This window comes from Megalobrama amblycephala, linkage group LG4 (assembly GCF_018812025.1).
Source record: "Megalobrama amblycephala isolate DHTTF-2021 linkage group LG4, ASM1881202v1, whole genome shotgun sequence".
Lineage (NCBI taxonomy): Eukaryota > Metazoa > Chordata > Actinopteri > Cypriniformes > Xenocyprididae > Megalobrama > Megalobrama amblycephala.
Window position 1 is genome coordinate 44109462 of NC_063047.1, and position 17957 is coordinate 44127418.

At 40.8% G+C, this 17957-nt stretch overlaps 1 pseudogene; it reads left to right on the forward strand.

Annotated features, from left to right (window-relative positions):
* Window positions 1-16787, forward strand: part of LOC125266183 — a 41925-nt pseudogene extending 25138 nt beyond the window's left edge.
* Window positions 16788-17957: the final 1170 nt, after the last annotated feature.

Below are 17957 nucleotides of genomic sequence, written 5' to 3' on the forward strand. Positions count from 1 at the left end.
TTGATTTATTTGAGTTCCAAAAAACAAACAGAAACAGTCTGCCAGATGTGGAGAAGCAGGCACGTTGCAGCTGGTGATCAACAGAATAAACAGCGGCCTCCCGAGTCACAGGTCCGCGACTGTAGTCCCACTGGAGTGAAGCGCAAGCAGAAGGAAATATTCTGTACTGGCAGATAGCAACGACCACGCCAGACGACAGGCTCACAGTTCAGCAGGGCGACAGCAGGAAACCAGTTCGGGCGTCTGGGCTACGACTGGGTCTGGAACTCAGACTCAGAAAACTGACTGCTAAGACACACACAAATAAAGTTTAGCAAGACAACGAGGAGCAAGTAATACTCACAAACATCAATTTCTGGACACAGACAAGGACAAAGAGCAGGGAGAAGTAGGCAGCACAATCAGCGTGAAGACACAGAACAGGTGCGTGCAGGGGAGTGTGCGCGTCAGAGGTAAGGGGAAACAGCTGAGACCAATGAAAGATGAAAGAGAGAAGGAAAAGATACCTAAAACAAGAGTAATCAGACCTGGCTCATGACAATACCCAAAAGCCTAAACGAATACTCAGAATTTCACAAAAATAAGTGAGCTCATGTAGCATATGACTCTAAAGAAGCCAATTTTTGTGTAGATAGGACTATAGGTGGCTCTATAATTGTGAAAAAAAACGTAAAAAACATAAGGTTTTATGGTAATGGTTTTAGATGAAAATATATATAATTTTATATGTGGTTGACTTATTTTCACGGGAGTCATGTCTTGACTCAACATGGTAGGTTTTGCCTTATGGTTTGTGCTACGTTGTGATTTAGCGCTTAAAAAACTTCTGCGAATATCTTCGAAAATTGCCCATGGGCCGGCAGTTTGAGACCACTGGTTTAAAGGGACATTCTAAAATGCTTAACATGGTTTAATATACCAAGTGATTTTAAGGGATTAGTTCACCCAAAAATGAAAATAATGTAATTTATTACTTACCCTCATGCCGTTCTACACTTGTTCTACACCCATTCGTTCATCTTCAAAACACAAATTAAGATATTTTTGATAAAATCTGATGGCTCAGTGAGGCCTCCATAGCCAGCAATGATATTTCCTCTCTCAAGATCCATTAATGTACTAAAAACATATTTAAATCAGTTCATGTGAGTACAGTGGTTCAATATTAATATTATAAAGTGACAAGAATATTTTTGATGTGCCAAAAAAAAAAAAAAAAAACGACTTATATAGTGATGGCCTATTTCAAAACACTGCTTCAGGAAGCTTCGAAGCATAATGAATCAGTGTATCGAATCATGATTCGGATCGCATGTCAAACCACCAAACTGCTGAAATCATGTGATTTTGACACTCCGAATCATGATTTGACACAAAAGATTCATAACGCTCTGAGGCTTCCTGAAGCAGTGTTTTGAAATCGGCCATCACTATATAAGTCGTTATTTTTTTATTTTTTTTGGCACATCAAAAATATTCTCATCACTTTATAATATTAATATTGAACCACTGTACTCACATGAACTGATTTAAATATGTTTTTAGTACATTAATGGATTTTGAGAGAGGAAATGTCATTGCTGGCTATGAAGGCCTCACTGAGCCATCGGATTTCATCAAAAATATCTTAATTTGTGTTCCGAAGATTAACGAAAGTCTTACGGGTGTGGAACGGCATGAGGGTGAGTAATAAATGACATTTTCAGTTTTAGAAACATCGCTTAATGTCTTTTTTCTTCCTCCCATTTTCAAGATGGCTTCATCAGCACCTTTAGCGAGGTGTCTTTGTCTCTATCCTTAGAGTCATCCTTACCAGACTTAGATGCTGAACAACATCTTAGTCTGTTTAATATTGTTTGCTTATAGGTCTTAAATACCACTGCCCCTTCTAAACCTAAAAGGTCAAAAATCAAAATGGAATGATTACATCCACACTCTGAGCCTGTAGAAGTGCAGAACATAAATGGAAAAAGGACAAATTGCAAATTTCTTATGAAATGCTTAGAAATCGTCTTGGTATTTTTCAGAAAACTGTGAAATCTGCTAAGTCTAAGTATTTTTCTAGTTTAATTGCTAAAAATCATCATAGCTCCAAAGCTTTATTTTCTGTGTTAAACTCTGTTTTAAATCCTCCTGTGAATGTGATTTCCAATCCCTCAGTGTCATTATGTGAAGGTTTCTCAAGGTTTTTTCTGTGAGATCACTGCTCTAAGATCTCAGTTGCAACCAGTAGCTAATGTTTCACCTGACTTTTGTTGTTCTCCAGCCATATGGAGTGTTTTTGACCCAGTTTCTCTTCAGTCTTTCAGAGAAATTATTGACCATTTGAAACCTTCTTTCTGTACTAATGATATTCTTCCTCCTCGTTTTTTGAAACAAATTTTTGATATAGTTGGGCCATGTCTTGTGTCTTTTCTGAATAAATGCTTATTTTCAGGGACTATCCCTGATAGTCTTAAAGAAGCTACTGTCACACCTCTTCTCAAGAAACCTTCACTTAATGATAGTGATTTCAATAATTTTCGACTCTTCCTTTTCTTACAAAAGCTTTGAAAAAAAAACCGTCTCAGGTTACGCATGTAACCATGGTTCCCTGAGAACAGGGAACGAGACTCTGTGCTGATTGCGCTATGGGGAACCGTCACTCGTGACAGGTGTTCGAAATGCCAAGAATCACAACACTCCAATCCTATTGGCCGGCGACAGCCTATGACGTCGAAAGGCGCGTGACGTATAAAGGGAGCACCTGAGGAAGCAGTCAACACCTTCTCGTCTGTGAGGGACTGTTCAGCAGGAATCCCAAAGCATGGCAGGGAAGTGCAGAGTCTTGTTCCCTGTTCTCAGGGAACCATGGTTACATGCATAACCTAAGATGTTCCCTCAACTCTGCGCTGATTGTGCTATGGGCAACGATATACCCACACCGCCATGCTAGAGGAGAGTGCATGCCCAACATGTCTGGACAAACGTCCGGCAGTTCCAGGGAAATACCGGGAGCAACTTCTCCAAGGCTGTCAGTGACAGCATTCCCTATGGCCAACAGCCCAAGCTGAGCCTAAAAGAGGCCTTCCGTGAAAGGCCTGCCAAGGCTGCTCAAGCATCTGGGACCAGCAAACCATAGAAAGTGGTCCCTTAAAGGGAATGTGGCCAGGTGCCCAGAAGGAATCCCAGCCAGTCACTAGGGGGGGGACAAAATCACCCCCAATGCCACCAAGGAGGCCTTACTAATCTAGCGGAAGCCAAACATAGCCTAGCCAACCTTGTCTGATCTACAGAATCTCCAAGAGCAAACTCCAAAAGAGGAGAGCAGGAAAGAGCGACTGTGAAAAGGCAGTAAGCAACTCAAACCCACACGCAGAGATGGGCATCCCGGAGAGCGGAACTCAGCTGAACGCTATAAACCCTCGTACTGAGGGGAGTAAAACCACTCATCCTAGGATCTACTCAGCTTCTGATTAAAGAGCTGAGGAGGCTGTGCGCTAGAAAAACCCTGGTACAGGGGAGCACAAACCAGCCTGGGGCCAGTCTGAACGGGAGACTTCAAAGAAGTCTACAACCAATGACCAGCTTAAGGAGCTAAGCACAATTACACAGTCAACCCAAAGGGAAGTACGAAGCTCAACCTAACGGACAGACCATACTGCAGGCACATAGCCATGGAGGCCGACAGAGGGGCCTACAACATAACTAAGAGTTCTTACAATGAACTAATATCACAACATGAACCCAACACACATGGTGGTATTCAGGATGGCCCATAAGGCCATTCGACTGAAAACATAGCATGCTGAGCGCATGACCAACCAAGTAATTAGGTAGCTGTGAGTGCCCACAAGACAGCCCATCCAACACAATCCGACAAGCCGTGTACTCTGTAAAAGCAACCTTTTACTCTTCAAGCAAAAGGAGTACAACGTACGCCATCACGCGCTAAAGAAGGCCCCATTGGGCCTATAACCTCAGCAGACACGTGGCATCAGCTCATGGCAGTGTTATCAAGGTTCAGGCTTAGACAGACCGACTACAAAGGGAGGTCATTAGCTAGCCCGAGCCCCGGCCAGCCAGCGACACAAGACCTTTTTACTGTTACAGTAAAATAAAACTTAAAAGGGAAAAAGCCAGCATGCTCCCAAAGGAGGCCCTTAAAGCCTACCCGTCACACGTGGCGTCAGCTAGCGGCCACTATAGTTCTAGGAGCAAAATAGAACCGAGTAACAGACAGGGTAGCTATTTAGCTCGACTAGAGCTAAAGGAAACCAAGCTCAAGGAAGCAAATGCATAAAACCAGACAAGCAGTTGGTTTTAGTACAAGAGCTCACCTCAAGAGGCAAGCCACTTCAGAGATGTACTCAGTAAAAGCACCATAAATTCTCTAAGCGAGAGGAGTACGAAGCCAAACTCCAGCGTGATACCTAGGAGGCCTATGGAAGCCTACAACTCGTAAACACGCGGCGTCAGTCAGTGGCAATCACGACTCATCCATGGTGATGAGTCACATAGAAGCTCACACAAAGCTGTGCCAACACGCAGACTGAAAGGAGGCCCTAATGGGGCCTACAACCTCCATGAAGACATGGCATCAACCAGTGGCAGCTTCATGACTAAAGCCAGCCAGCAGGCCAAATACTTGGGAAACCCCCGTAGGAGAAATACAAACTACACGACAGAACTCAACGAGAGGCCTGACAGGGTCTAAAACACGGAGGTGGGCATGGGCGATGGCGGCGTGAGTCATAAGTCACGACTCAACCATGGAGTGAGCCTAGATGCAACCAACCTGCTGGGCCAACACAGAAGCTATAAGGGAAGCCTGGTAAAGCTTACTACTTTTAGCACCAGGTGGCACCAGCCAGTGGTCATAAACAGAACCCGAGCTCAAAAAGGGACCAGCACTGAACCCTAAAGTTTACTGAGGGTAACTAGCTTACACAATCTGAGCCTAGGTGAACACATTCCAACAGGCAAAATATAGTGCAAACATGGTCTAAGGAAGGCCTGTTACCTCAAAAACAACATGAGCATAAGTCTGAGGCAGTGCTAAAGGAAACCAAGCTCAAGGAAGCAAGTGCATAAAACCAGACAAACTGCAAACTCGTGACCGTAAACCAACAGCACCCAAAAAACAAGCTGTATTAAGAAAGAGGCTACAATAGAGAGCCAACAATCTAAAAGCAAATGCAAAACAGCTGCTGTGGTCATGACCGACTGGGAGCTAACAGAGATCATACTATTCTAACCAGAATAAGACTCTCTACACTCAACCTGAGTGTGCAACCCAACAGGTGATGCACTCAGTGAAACACAAACCCTAACCGGGGAGTACAACAAAACACCACATTCATAGACAGAGGCTAATCACAGCCTGCTATCACAGAAACAGGTGTTAACCTGTGGCAACACTAGAGTAAGCTCACATATGTAGGGCTAAAGCTTAGAACCCCAAAGCAAATGCAAATACTTTATAATACATGCCATCCAAACAGGATAAATGTTTCACAGAACAGATCTGAGATCTGTAATGAACCCTAGAGGACTAAAACTAAAATATTTAGCATTGTAATCACAAACTTGAATATAATTCAAGGGGCTCATGTGAAGACATTATAAGCATGACAAAGTTCTAAAAAGTGGGGCCTAGCAGCACTGCATAACTCATCTTCTCAAAGATAAGGGCCTACCACCTGGGAAAAACAGCACCAGGAAGGCTAATAACAGCCTATAACCTTAGCTGTTAACCTCAGCCATAGCACCTACATTTTCACATCGAAGGGGAAATGGGCATATGGCCCGCAACTCCCTCAGGAGGAGGCCGGAACTAGGAACTATACAACCTCACAGGGATAGTAATAATAAGGGTGATGTAACAAACACCTAAACCTAGCTCTAGCCTAGCCGCTAGCTAAGGCCTACTGGGCCAAGCAAAATTTGGGCTTCATTCTGAAACCTTCAAATATGAGGAGAAAATGAAGCACTGCAAGCAAACAGTGTCAGGCGGCCGAAAAGCCGTCCTGTACACAAATAACTGAAGTGACGAGTGCTAACTCAAACCAAATTAAAGTATTAGCTGAGAAGCTACTCTAACATAGGAGGCTACAAAATAGCGGCTATAAAGCGGCCTGCATGTTTTGAAAACTAGCCAGCCTAATGCTACAGTTATTTTGCCCAAAAGAACCCCTTCTAACTTTACTGACTACATGCTCAGGAAAGCTATACAGGAAAAACAAGGTCTACACTTTTTAAGGGAATAAATAAAAGTACAAATTGTAAAATAAGTTATAGCCTACTGCAGTTGTGAAGTAGGCCTAATCAATTTAAACTATTTGCAAATACGGTTTTGTTTTAAAATAGGCACATGTTCACTCTTACTGATATCTGATCTGTCGCAAACGCAAAACGTTTCTTGTCTTGTCACATTCAGTTATGAGTTACATGAATCAAATAAATTATATCATATTTTACATTCAAAACAGTGACATCTTTTAAAAATTTGAGTTGCTTGCATCCCTGGATATTACTTGTGGTCATTCAGCATTCCTCTCGTAAAACAGTTAAATATTAATGTATAGCTGCTACTTTCCAGGCACTCTTTCAGAGATAAAACTAATGTGTTGTGCTGGAATTCATACTCGTCTTCTGTTCTGTAAGACCCGCCTTCTTTGATTTGTTTGGCCATCTCACTCATTTTGTCACTGACAAAAAAAAGCCGTTTTAACATTTAAAAGTTAAGTTCAACTATCCGGAACTAATGCTGTAGATTATGGCAAGCCGTTTTAACATTTAACAGCTAGACTGGATATGCGTTGCGGATATCTGCATTTCAGTTTTGCCTCGTCGAAAAGAGCATTTCGGATGTCCGCAACTACGTTCTTCCTATCCGTAATTGTCATTTCAGATATCCACAAAGACATTCTTCCTAGGACAAATGACGTCACTTTTGCCATTCATTTGTATGGGGTTTATCATTACAGATATCTACAATTCAGTTGCAGATATCCACTATGTGAATTACGGATATCTGTAACTGGATTGTAGATATCTGTAATTCCAGTTTGAGATATCTACAATTTGATTCTGACTAGTCACAACTCCAGTTCAAGATATCTTTAATTCAACTCAATTCAAGATATCTACATGTTCCTTTTCAGATATCTCAAATTAAGTTTTGACTAGGCGAAATGACGTTGTAGATATCTGTAACCGGAGTTACGACTAGTCAAAATGACGTTGTAGATATCTCGAACTGGAGTTAGGGATAGTCATAATTTAACTGTAGATATCTATTATCAAGTTATGGATATCTTGAAATGAATTTTGATTAGAGATATCTGAAATTTGAGATATCTGTAACTTTCGTTCCGCCTAGTCAAAATGTAATTGCAGAATCTGAATTAGAGTTTTGACTAGGCGTGCTGCAGATCTTTATGCAAATCAGGCCGGCACTTTTAGGCGGGACTGAGCGTGTTGTTGTTCTAATCATTCAAATCGCACCCGTTAACTGGTAATTAGCACTGATTGGCACCATGCCATAATCACTAGTCATAATGACGTTTGAGATATCTTTAACCTTCATTCTGCCTGCAAAACTGAATTACGGTTTGCAATTGTCATTTAAGATGTGTGACGAGTTGAATGTCGTTTTCAATGACGTCATTGCAGATATCTGTAATTCAGTTTTGCCTAGTCAAAACTGCATTGCAGATATCTCTATCTGTCGTTTCGACTAGTCACAATTACGTTACGGATATCTCGAATGACAGTTCCGACTATCCAAAATGTAATTACGACTAGTCAGAAAGACGTTGGTGATATCTACAACGTTAATTCCGGATAGTCGAACTTAACTTTTAAATGTTAAAACGGCTTGCCATAGTAGATATCACCAACGTCTTTCAGACTAGTCGTAATTACATTTTGGATAGTTGGAATTGTCATTCGAGATATCTGTAACGTAATTGTGACTAGTCGAAATGACAGATATAGATATCTGTAATGCAGTTTTGACTAGGCAAAACTGAATTACAGATATCTGCAATGACGTCATTGAACGACATTCAACTCGTCACACATCTTAAATGACAATTGCAGATATCCGTAATTCAGTTTTGCCTAGGCAGAATGAAGGTTAAAGATATCTCAAACGTCATTATGACTAGTGACGGCATGGTGCCAATCAGTGCTAATTACGAGTTAACAGGTGCGATTTGAATGATTAGAACAACAACACGCTCCGCTCCTGCCTAAAAGTGACGGCCTAATTTGCATAAAGATATCTGCAACGTCATTTCGCCTAGTCAAAACTCTAATTCGAGATATCTGCAATTACATTTTGACTAGGTGGAATGAAATTTACAGATATCTCAAATTTCAGATATCTCTAATCAAAATTAATTTCAAGATATCCATAACTTGATAATAGATATCTACAATTAAATTATGACTATCCCTAACTCCAGTTTGAGATATCTACAACACCATTTTGACTAGTCATAATTCCGGTTACAGATATCTACAACGTCATTTCGCCTAGTCAAAACTTAATTTGAGATATCTGAAAAGGAACATGTAGATATCTTGAATTGAGTTGAATTAAAGATATCTTGAACTGGAGTTGTGACTAGTCAGAATCAAATTGTAGATATCTCAAACTGGAATTACAGATATCTACAATTCAGTTACAGATATCCGTAATTTACATAGTGGATATCTGCAACTGAATTGTAGATATCTGTAATGATAAACCCCATACAAATGAATGGCAAAAGTGATGTCATTTGTCCTAGGAAGAATGTCTTTGTGGATATCTGAAATGACAATTATGGAGAGGAAGAATGTAGTTGCGGACATCCGAAATGTTCTTTTAGACGAGGCAAAACTGAAATACAGATATCCGCAACACATATCCAGTCTAGCTGTTAAATGTTAAAACGGCTTGCCATACGAGCGCTGTTAGACTATAGAGGGTATGCACGTGACATCACCGTCGACCGTTATGGCTGCAGTCATGCCCACTGAGTGGCACAAAGACTGAGCGGCAGCATTGGTTTTCAGTGTAAATGCCGCAAAAAACACACAAAACACATCCAAAATGGGAAAGAGCTTTGCGATTAACTGTACAAATAGCTTTGACGCAAAACCTGAGGTATTTAAAGACTGCCGGAAGCTACAGAAAAAAGAAGCAAATGGATCACTGCAATTCACAGAAACAACTGGACTCCAGCAGAGAAACATAGATTTGCAGCAGGGGCGTTTCCTCCAAGGAGGCAAGGGAGGCAGTGCCTCCTCAAAAAAAATAGGATGAGAAAACAATCCATATTACATATAAAACAACACAAATATTACAAATTATGACATTGAAAAGAGCGCATGTCACTCGTATTTCTAAAGGAACACTGCTCGACAGCGACACCCGCAGGTAAAGTTACAGTAGGAGCCATGCTTTACAGTCTATGGAGTCATGCCTCCCTTTGCTCTCATAGGAAACCATAGAAAATCATCAGACCCCCAGCATGCGGTGGTATTTGTGGGGGATAATTGAGAATGGATGGGGGAAAGTCACGTGAGAGGAGGCAATGTCTCCATCGCGCTATGATTGGATATGATCAGTTATGATTGGATATGATTGGTTTGTGCGATAAATCCTGCCTCTTGTTGACGTGCACATTCTGTGCGTCAGTTTAACTGAACAAATGATGGCATCAATGGGAAGACTAATTGAAAAGTAAGTAAACAGATCACCCAGTTAGATATCAGTTACCCAGTTAGGGTTTTAGTGCAATCAGCTTGGTGAAATTAAAAATACAGTTCATGTTCGTGACAGATGGTGTTTACGGAGCATGACTGATGAACAGCCTAAGTTGACTATTAAAAAGAAAAACATCAATACACAAATAAAGTATTTTGTTTAAATTATTATTGCCTTTAGTTATTATTTTGGAATGAATGTAGAAATGCTTAAAACGCTTTTGTCAAATTGTTGGATTTTGATGTAAAATCATTACCTCAAGTTGTAAGGAACACTTTCGAGACCAACTTTTAGTGTAATTATTTGTTTTACTCGCGTTTTTGCAGTTTTCTCTACTAAATCCAGTCATGCAGCAGGTTCTTTTACCACTCAGTCCAGCTGAGGGAGCGCGTTCCGGCGGGACAGTGACGTCGATGCCCCCTCTATTGAGCAGGAGCGGTTTCTTTATTAGGGCAATAGGGCGACGCACCACCAAAGTGAGAAAGGGACAGATTTTTTTTCAATCACAATCAACTAGCCGTCGAGCGTCGAGTCACGTTCTGTGGAGTACCGCCTCTTATTTCACTCTGGCTGAGAATTGCCCCGAGTGCTCCCATAGAATTCCATTCAAAGAACTTTTTTTCCAACTGCAGGCACTGCAATGCACTCTCTATGAGTTCCAGGAGGGTTAGCACTAACGTGTTTTCGTCATGTTACGTAACCTTAACTCGCGCAGCGATCGGTGGAAACGTCTCTATTGATAATCTTTAAAGTCTGCGTGAACCGGAAGTTACAAACGACTTTTCCCCAATGTTGTGACGTATTTCCAAGTGAAATGGTATATTGAACAGAGGGCAGAGTTTAGGTGTGTTCGAGCTCATGCAGCGCCGCAAAGGCCGATCGGCGGCTGACTTGAAGCAGTGCATGCCGGTAAGAAATTTTGTCCGACTTGAGACAGCGCCGACACCATGTGACTGTGACGTATGGCTTCAAAGTACCACGAGAGCGATTCGAGATCAGCCGCCTGAGGCAGCCAGCGCAGTTTCTCAAGAGGAGCTGCACGAGCTGTGATGACGACACAGCTGTTTCACGATTGGCCGGATTCACCGCATGACAACGATCACGTGTGTTTCGTGTTTATTTTCACGCCTTCAGTTCCACGAATGCTTACAAATCTGTACTTTTATAACAGTTAAAGCTCTTTTCATGAAGTCACGATGTTATTGTGTCATGTTTATCAAAATAAAACTGATAAGAAACGTAGACCCCACAACATTGGTATTTAAATAATATATGCTTATATTGAACTTTATTCTTGTAAAAACAGATGCTGTAAGTGTAAGCCTCTTCAGTTCCACTCATGCTCATACACGCACTTTCAAAACAGTAGCCTACAATTCATATTTCATGTCGTTTTCATCTTTTTTTTTTTTACATTATTATTATTTGATTCATTTGTTTATAAAGGTTTTGTGTATAGGTTTATTTTGGACTTTCATACAAACTTTTACAGTATTAAGCATAAGTTTACAGCAAACGCCACACGATCAGCCATGACTGACGTAAATGCAGCAAACTACGTGAACCACAGCGTGTCCGACTTCACGTCTCCGTTTTCAGCTCCTCCCCGCCTGCACACGGCTACTCTCGCCGATCGGTTGCATCCAGCCGCAGCCGATGTCGAACACACCTTTTTACTTTAGTGCTCCTCCTCTCCATCTCTTGCTCATAGAGACACGGTTGCAGAGGAGTGGTTTATGCGTTTTCAACCCAAGCCGTCAAACTGATGTTATCAGAGAAGGAACGCCATTCCAGACCGGAAGTAACTTTTCAAATTTTGATTAAAGATTACCGCGACAAACAATTTTTTTGTGTGTTTTAACTTGTGTTTTTACTTTAAGCTAAAGTGACATCCAATAATTCCCTCAGTGCATAATGTATATTTCACAGACATTAGGCTTGTTTGAGATGAGCAAATTCTGCGCAGAACCGATCACCGGTGATCACCGCAAGATGCATGCCGGTTAGAAATGTGTCCGAGGGTGGGCCGCCTTGCTCTGATGTCATGCCGACATGTGTCAAAACCCTCTCGTGAGGGAGAGGCGGCCTCATCGGATTCTGCAGTCGAGTGCAGTTGATCTCCACCGACTGCGCTGACCAAAAGCACGATGGGAAATGACTTGCTGACGACACAGCTTAAAGCTCATTGGTTTAAACAACCATGATGTATTGATCTCTTTTAAAATGTTTGATTTTAAAACTCTAATAGCCTACCATGTTTTTATGTTTAAAAATAAATAACGATGAATAAATATCCATTTAGTTTAGTTAGCCTGCTATTTAGCACAAGCATAAACTATCCATGGGTTTCATGTGACGTCACTGTATTTTATCGCCGCCATATTTGTGTCCGGTCACAGCTGCGCGCTCTGTTTAAGTCTATGGTGACAGCAGCTACAACTACCAGAGGAAGACCAACAAAACACTCTCAGAAGGTTCACAACAAATTTACAATATATCTGGGATATGTGGTGCTGTTAGCCGTTTCAACAGTCGTCAGAACTACAATTTTATTTGATCCCAAAGGAGTTAGATCGGCGGAATTATTGGCTTCATTCAGAAAGGACCACACCACTGGCAGCCAAACAGCAACGCACAACATTAATAACTGCTGGGACTGTCATTTACATAACTTTATAATTGTATACAATTTTGTATTAAAATATTGTGAATTAGTTGCTGTGTTTCGGCGTGTTATTACAGGATGAACAAATTCATGACACGAGCTGACTGCATTAGCTTACAAGTAGCCTACATGCGTGCATGATTTTGTGCAAATATAAGTTGTAATTTTATGTCTATCTTGTATAAATATATATGAATTACCCTATATAGGATGTGTTCCTTTGAGTTAATTAACCTTCTAGCAAAGTGCTTCATTTTACGGGATGTTCATTCAGCGCGTGCAGCTCAAATTATCAAAATGAGATGATTTGAGAAAAAAATCTGTTATTGTTCTTGATCCTTATTAATCAAACCATGTGTTGCTGAATATAATATGAAAACTATAAGAGCTAGTTATTAAAAATAATGCCTTCATTTAAAAAAAAAAAAAAAATGAAAATTGTAATATTACTGTAAACATTTTAATGACTTAATTGCTGTTTGAGCTGCGCACGCTGAAGCTGAAGAGAATAAAAACTCATAAACTGAAAGTTAATTAACTCAATGGAACACATCCTATATAAAATAATTCAGATATTTATACAAAATGAAAATAATACTACAACTAGTATTTGCACAAAATCCCGCATAACTTGAAGTAACGTCATGGAACACAGCAAATAAGCCCAAATAATTCACAACGTTATGTTACAAATATATACGATTACTATAATATAATTTATAAGAAGACAGTCCCAATCATATTAATGTTTTGCCTTACTTTTTGAGCGCTCGCGCTGAAGCTATATGATCATCAGCTCTGTGGGTTATTTACCAACTAAACACATCCTTTATGAGAATAATCAGATATTTATACTTAATAAAATTAATATTACAAGTTTTATCGGTAACACTTTACTTGAAGGGGTGTGCATAAGACTGACATGACACCTTCATAATCTTGACATGACACGTGTCATGAATATGAAGGAGGTTTTATGCATGTTTATGACAACTGTCATTAAGTGTCATTCGCTCAATTATGTCATTTTTAATGCAAAGATGACATTGTTTGAGATGTCTTTGTTACGACAACTTGACATAAACCAATACATCGTAACCTGTCAGTGTCTTTGTCATGACAACTTGACATTAGCAAAACATCATAACCTGTCATAAACATGACATAGCAGATTAATTATCAAACTTAAAAAACTACTTAGCTTTATGGGTGAACATTACATTACATTATTTTGCTAACACTTCAGTATAGGGAACACATATATAAATGATTAACTATGACTTTTCCCTCAATAAACTCTTAATTTACTGCTTATTATAGTTAATTGTTAGGTTTAGGTATTGGGTAGGATTAAGAATGTAGAATAAGGTCATGCAGAATAAGGCATTAATATGTGCTTTATAAGTACTAATAAATAGCCAATATTTTAGCCATATGAATGCTAATAGTAATAAGCAACTAGTTAAAAGACCCTAAAATAAAGTGTTACCATTATTTTATAACAGTGTCATCTTTTTTACGAAATTTGAAATTGTCTATTATCTGACCTTCTGTTGGAGGAAACTTAAAAAAACAAAAAACAAAAACAAAAAAACATGAAATGAAAAATAGTCATGACGCTGTTATAAAATTATTTGTCAGAGTATTGTCACTTAATGACATTTTAATGACAAGTTCAATTTGTACCACTGTACTTGAGCTCAAGATACATATTTATGACACTATTATAATGGCCTCATGTCAAAACCAACCTCATGACAGTTTAATGTAATGTTAACCCATAAAGCTAAATAATGTCAAGTTGTCATGACAAAGACACTGACAGGTTACGATGTATTGGTTTATGTCAAGTTGTCATAACTCGGACATCTCAAACAATGTCATCTTTGCATTAAAAATGACATAATTGAGCGAATGACACTTAATGACAGTTGTCATAAACATTCATAAAACCTCCTTCATATTCATGACACGTGTCATGTCATGATTATGAAGGTGTCGTGTCAGTCTTATGCACACCCCTTCAAGTAAAGTGTTACCCAATAGGGTTCTCGTTATAAAGTTATGTAAATGACAGTCCCAGCAGTTATTAATGTTGTGCGTTGCTGTTTGGCTGCCAGTGGTGTGGTCCCTTCTGAATGAAGCCAATAATTCCGCCGATCTAACTCCTTTGGGATCAAATAAAATTGTAGTTCTGACGACTGTTGAAACGGCTAACATCACCACATATCCCAGACATATTGTAAATTTGTTGTGAACCTTCTGAGAGTGTTTTGTTGGTCTTCCTCTGGTAGTTGTAGCTGCTGTCACCATAGACTTAAACAGAGCGCGCAGCTGTGACCGGACACAAATATGGCGGCGGGCATAGCGGAAGTGACGTCTTTGAAACCCATGGATAGTGGGAACAGAATGAGAAGTGAGTCATCTCGCGTACCACCACGATATGATTCGCGAGCTCCCATATTCAAAGCTCCCGCAACATCATAACCCCCCTCCCTCCCTTGGCTAAGTCTAGTTAGATTTGTATCAAGTACAATGTGATTTTCGGTGATCGAGATCTGGCAGCAGCTCATTTTCCCTCTTGGGCAAGCGATTCGATCACAGCTTATCCTGCTTATGAAAAACGCCATAGACAAGCAAACCAATGAGAACGCGGGACAATGATGCTCCATAACAAAAGCGTGAAGGCGCAAAAGCTGCTGTAGATGATCTTATACCTGGAAGTCTCCGTAACTGGCAGATTTAAAGAAAATTACCGTTGTTTGGCAAATAAATAAATTATGGACAGTTTTGCACACCACTGATATATAGGCTATACACACACACACACACATTTTACTTGGAATTCATTTAGAGATATCTAATTTCACTAAGAAGTTAATCAGACTTTCTTGAATTACCATTATACTTAGTACACAATCATTTTCTAATGTAAATTCATAGAAATTACTTGACAAAATTTAATTGTAGATATCTTTGACATCAGTTGTAAAATCACAGTATTAATATCTTCCAAAACTGAATCATGACTTGTAAAGTCGAGGACAGTAAATGAAAGTGACAGTGTAATGAAATAAGAGAAGAGAGTCTCAAATAAATCTGAACACAATCAGTCAAAGGACATGCATTTGAAACACATGTTAATAACAGGACCATTTCTCTATTTTTATCTTTTCCAGTCAATGTCAGATCTCAGGATAATAGTGGTTGGTAAAACTGGAGCTGGAAAGAGTGCATCAGGAAACACCATCCTGGGAGAAAGGGTGTTTGTAGAAAAACTTTCTTCTGAATCTGTGACTAATACATGCCAGAAACATCAGAGGAAGGTTGAAGGTGGAAGCATCTCAGTGATTGACACTCCAGGAATGTTTGGTACAAAAATCAATGAAGCACAGCTGAAGGATGAGATTGAGAAATGTGTCGAACATATCTGTTCCTGGTCCTCATGCATTTCTGCTGGTTATCAGACTGGACATGAGATTCACAGACGAGGAGAATAAAACAATGAAATGGATTCAGGAGAACTTTGGAGAAAAAGCTGCTAATTACTCCATCATTCTGTTCACTAGAGGAGATCAGATAGATAAACCTATAGAGGAGTTTATGAATGAAAGCAGGGAGGTTAAAGAGCTTGTTAAACAGTGTAAATCCAGGTATCATGTTTTCAATAACAAAGATAAAAATCCATCACAGGTTTATGAACTGCTGGATAAGATAGAAACAATGGTTATGGAGAATGGACATTATACATATAAGATGTACAAGGAAAAACCGGATAGAAACAGACAGAAAAAAATGAAGATGGAAGCTCCGGAGAGGTCGGAAGAAGATGAAAACATGCACGAGGGAGCTGCAGAGAAGTCTGAAAAAGATGAAAACGTGCCCGAGGGAGCTTCGGAGGAGTCGGAAAAAGATGAAAACGTGCACGAGGGAGCTGAGGAGGAGTCAGAAAAAGATGAAAACATGCCCGAGGGAGCTGCGGAGAAATCAGAAAAAGGTGAAAACGTGCATGAAGGAGCTGAGGAGAAGTCGGAAAAAGATGAAAACGTGCACAAGGGAGCTGAGGAGAAGTCAGAAAAAGATGAAAACGTGCCCGAGGGAGCTGCGGAGAAATCGGAAAAAGATGAAAACGTGCACGAGGGAGCTGCGGAGAAGTCAGAAAAAGATGAAAACATGCCCGAGGGAGCAGCGGAGAAATCGGAAAAAGATGAAAACGTGCACGAAGGAGCTGAGGAGAAGTCGGAAAAAGATGAAAACGTGCACGAGGGAGCTGCGGAGAAATCGGAAAAAGATGAAAACGTGCACAAGGGAGCTGAGGAGAAGTCAGAAAAAGATGAAAACGTGCCCGAGGGAGCTGCGGAGAAAGTCGGAAAAAGATGAAAACGTGCACGAGGAGCTGCGGAGAAGTCAGAAAAAGATGAAAATGTGCCCAAGGGAGCAGCGGAGAAATCGGAAAAAGATGAAAACGTGCACGAAGGAGCTGAGGAGAAGTCGGAAAAAGATGAAAACGTGCACGAGGGAGCTGCGGAGAAAGTCGGAAAAAGATGAAAACGTGCACAAGGGAGCTGAGGAGAAGTCAGAAAAAGATGAAAACGTGCCCGAGGGAGCTGCGGAGAAATCGGAAAAAGATGAAAACGTGCACGAGGGAGCTGCGGAGAAGTCAGAAAAAGATGAAAACGTGCACGAGGGAGCTGCGGAGAAATCGGAAAAAGATGTAAACGTGCACGAGGGAGCTGCGGAGAAGTCAGAAAAAGATGAAAACGTGCCCGAGGGAGCTGCGGAGAAATCGGAAAAAGATGAAAACGTGCACGAGGGAGCTGCGGAGAAGTCGGAAAAAGATGAAAACGTGCACGAGGGAGCTTTGCGGATAAATCGGAAAAAGGTGAAAACGTGCACGAGGGAGCTGCAGAGAAATCGGAAAAAGATGAAAACGTGCACGAGGGAGCTGCAGGAGAAATCGGAAAAAGGATGAAAACGTGCACGAGGGAGCTGCGGAGAAATCAGAAAAAGGTGAAAACGTGCACGAGGGAGCAGCGGAGAAATCGGAAAAAGATGAAAACGTGCACGAGGGAGCTGAGGAGAAAGTCGGAAAAAGATGAAAACGTGCACGAGGGAGCTGCGGAGAAGTCAGAAAAAGATGAAAACGTGCCCGAGGGAGCTGGGAGAAATCGGAAAAAGATGAAAACGTGCACGAGGGAGCTGCGGAGAAGTCGGAAAAAGATGAAACGTGCACGAGGGAGTGCACGAGGGAGCTGCGGAGAAATCGGAAAAAGATGAAAACGTGCACGAGGGAGCTGCGGAGAAGTCGGAAAAAGATGAAAACGTGCACGAGGGAGCTGCGGATAAATCGGAAAAAGGTGAAAACGTGCACGAGGGAGCTGCGGAGAAATCGGAAAAAGATGAAAACGTGCACGAGGGAGCAGCGGAGAAATCGGAAAAAGATGAAAACGTGCACGAGGGAGCTGCGGAGAAATCGGAAAAAGATGAAAACGTGCACGAGGGAGCTGCGGAGAAGTCAGAAAAAGATGAAAACGTGCACGAGGGAGCTGA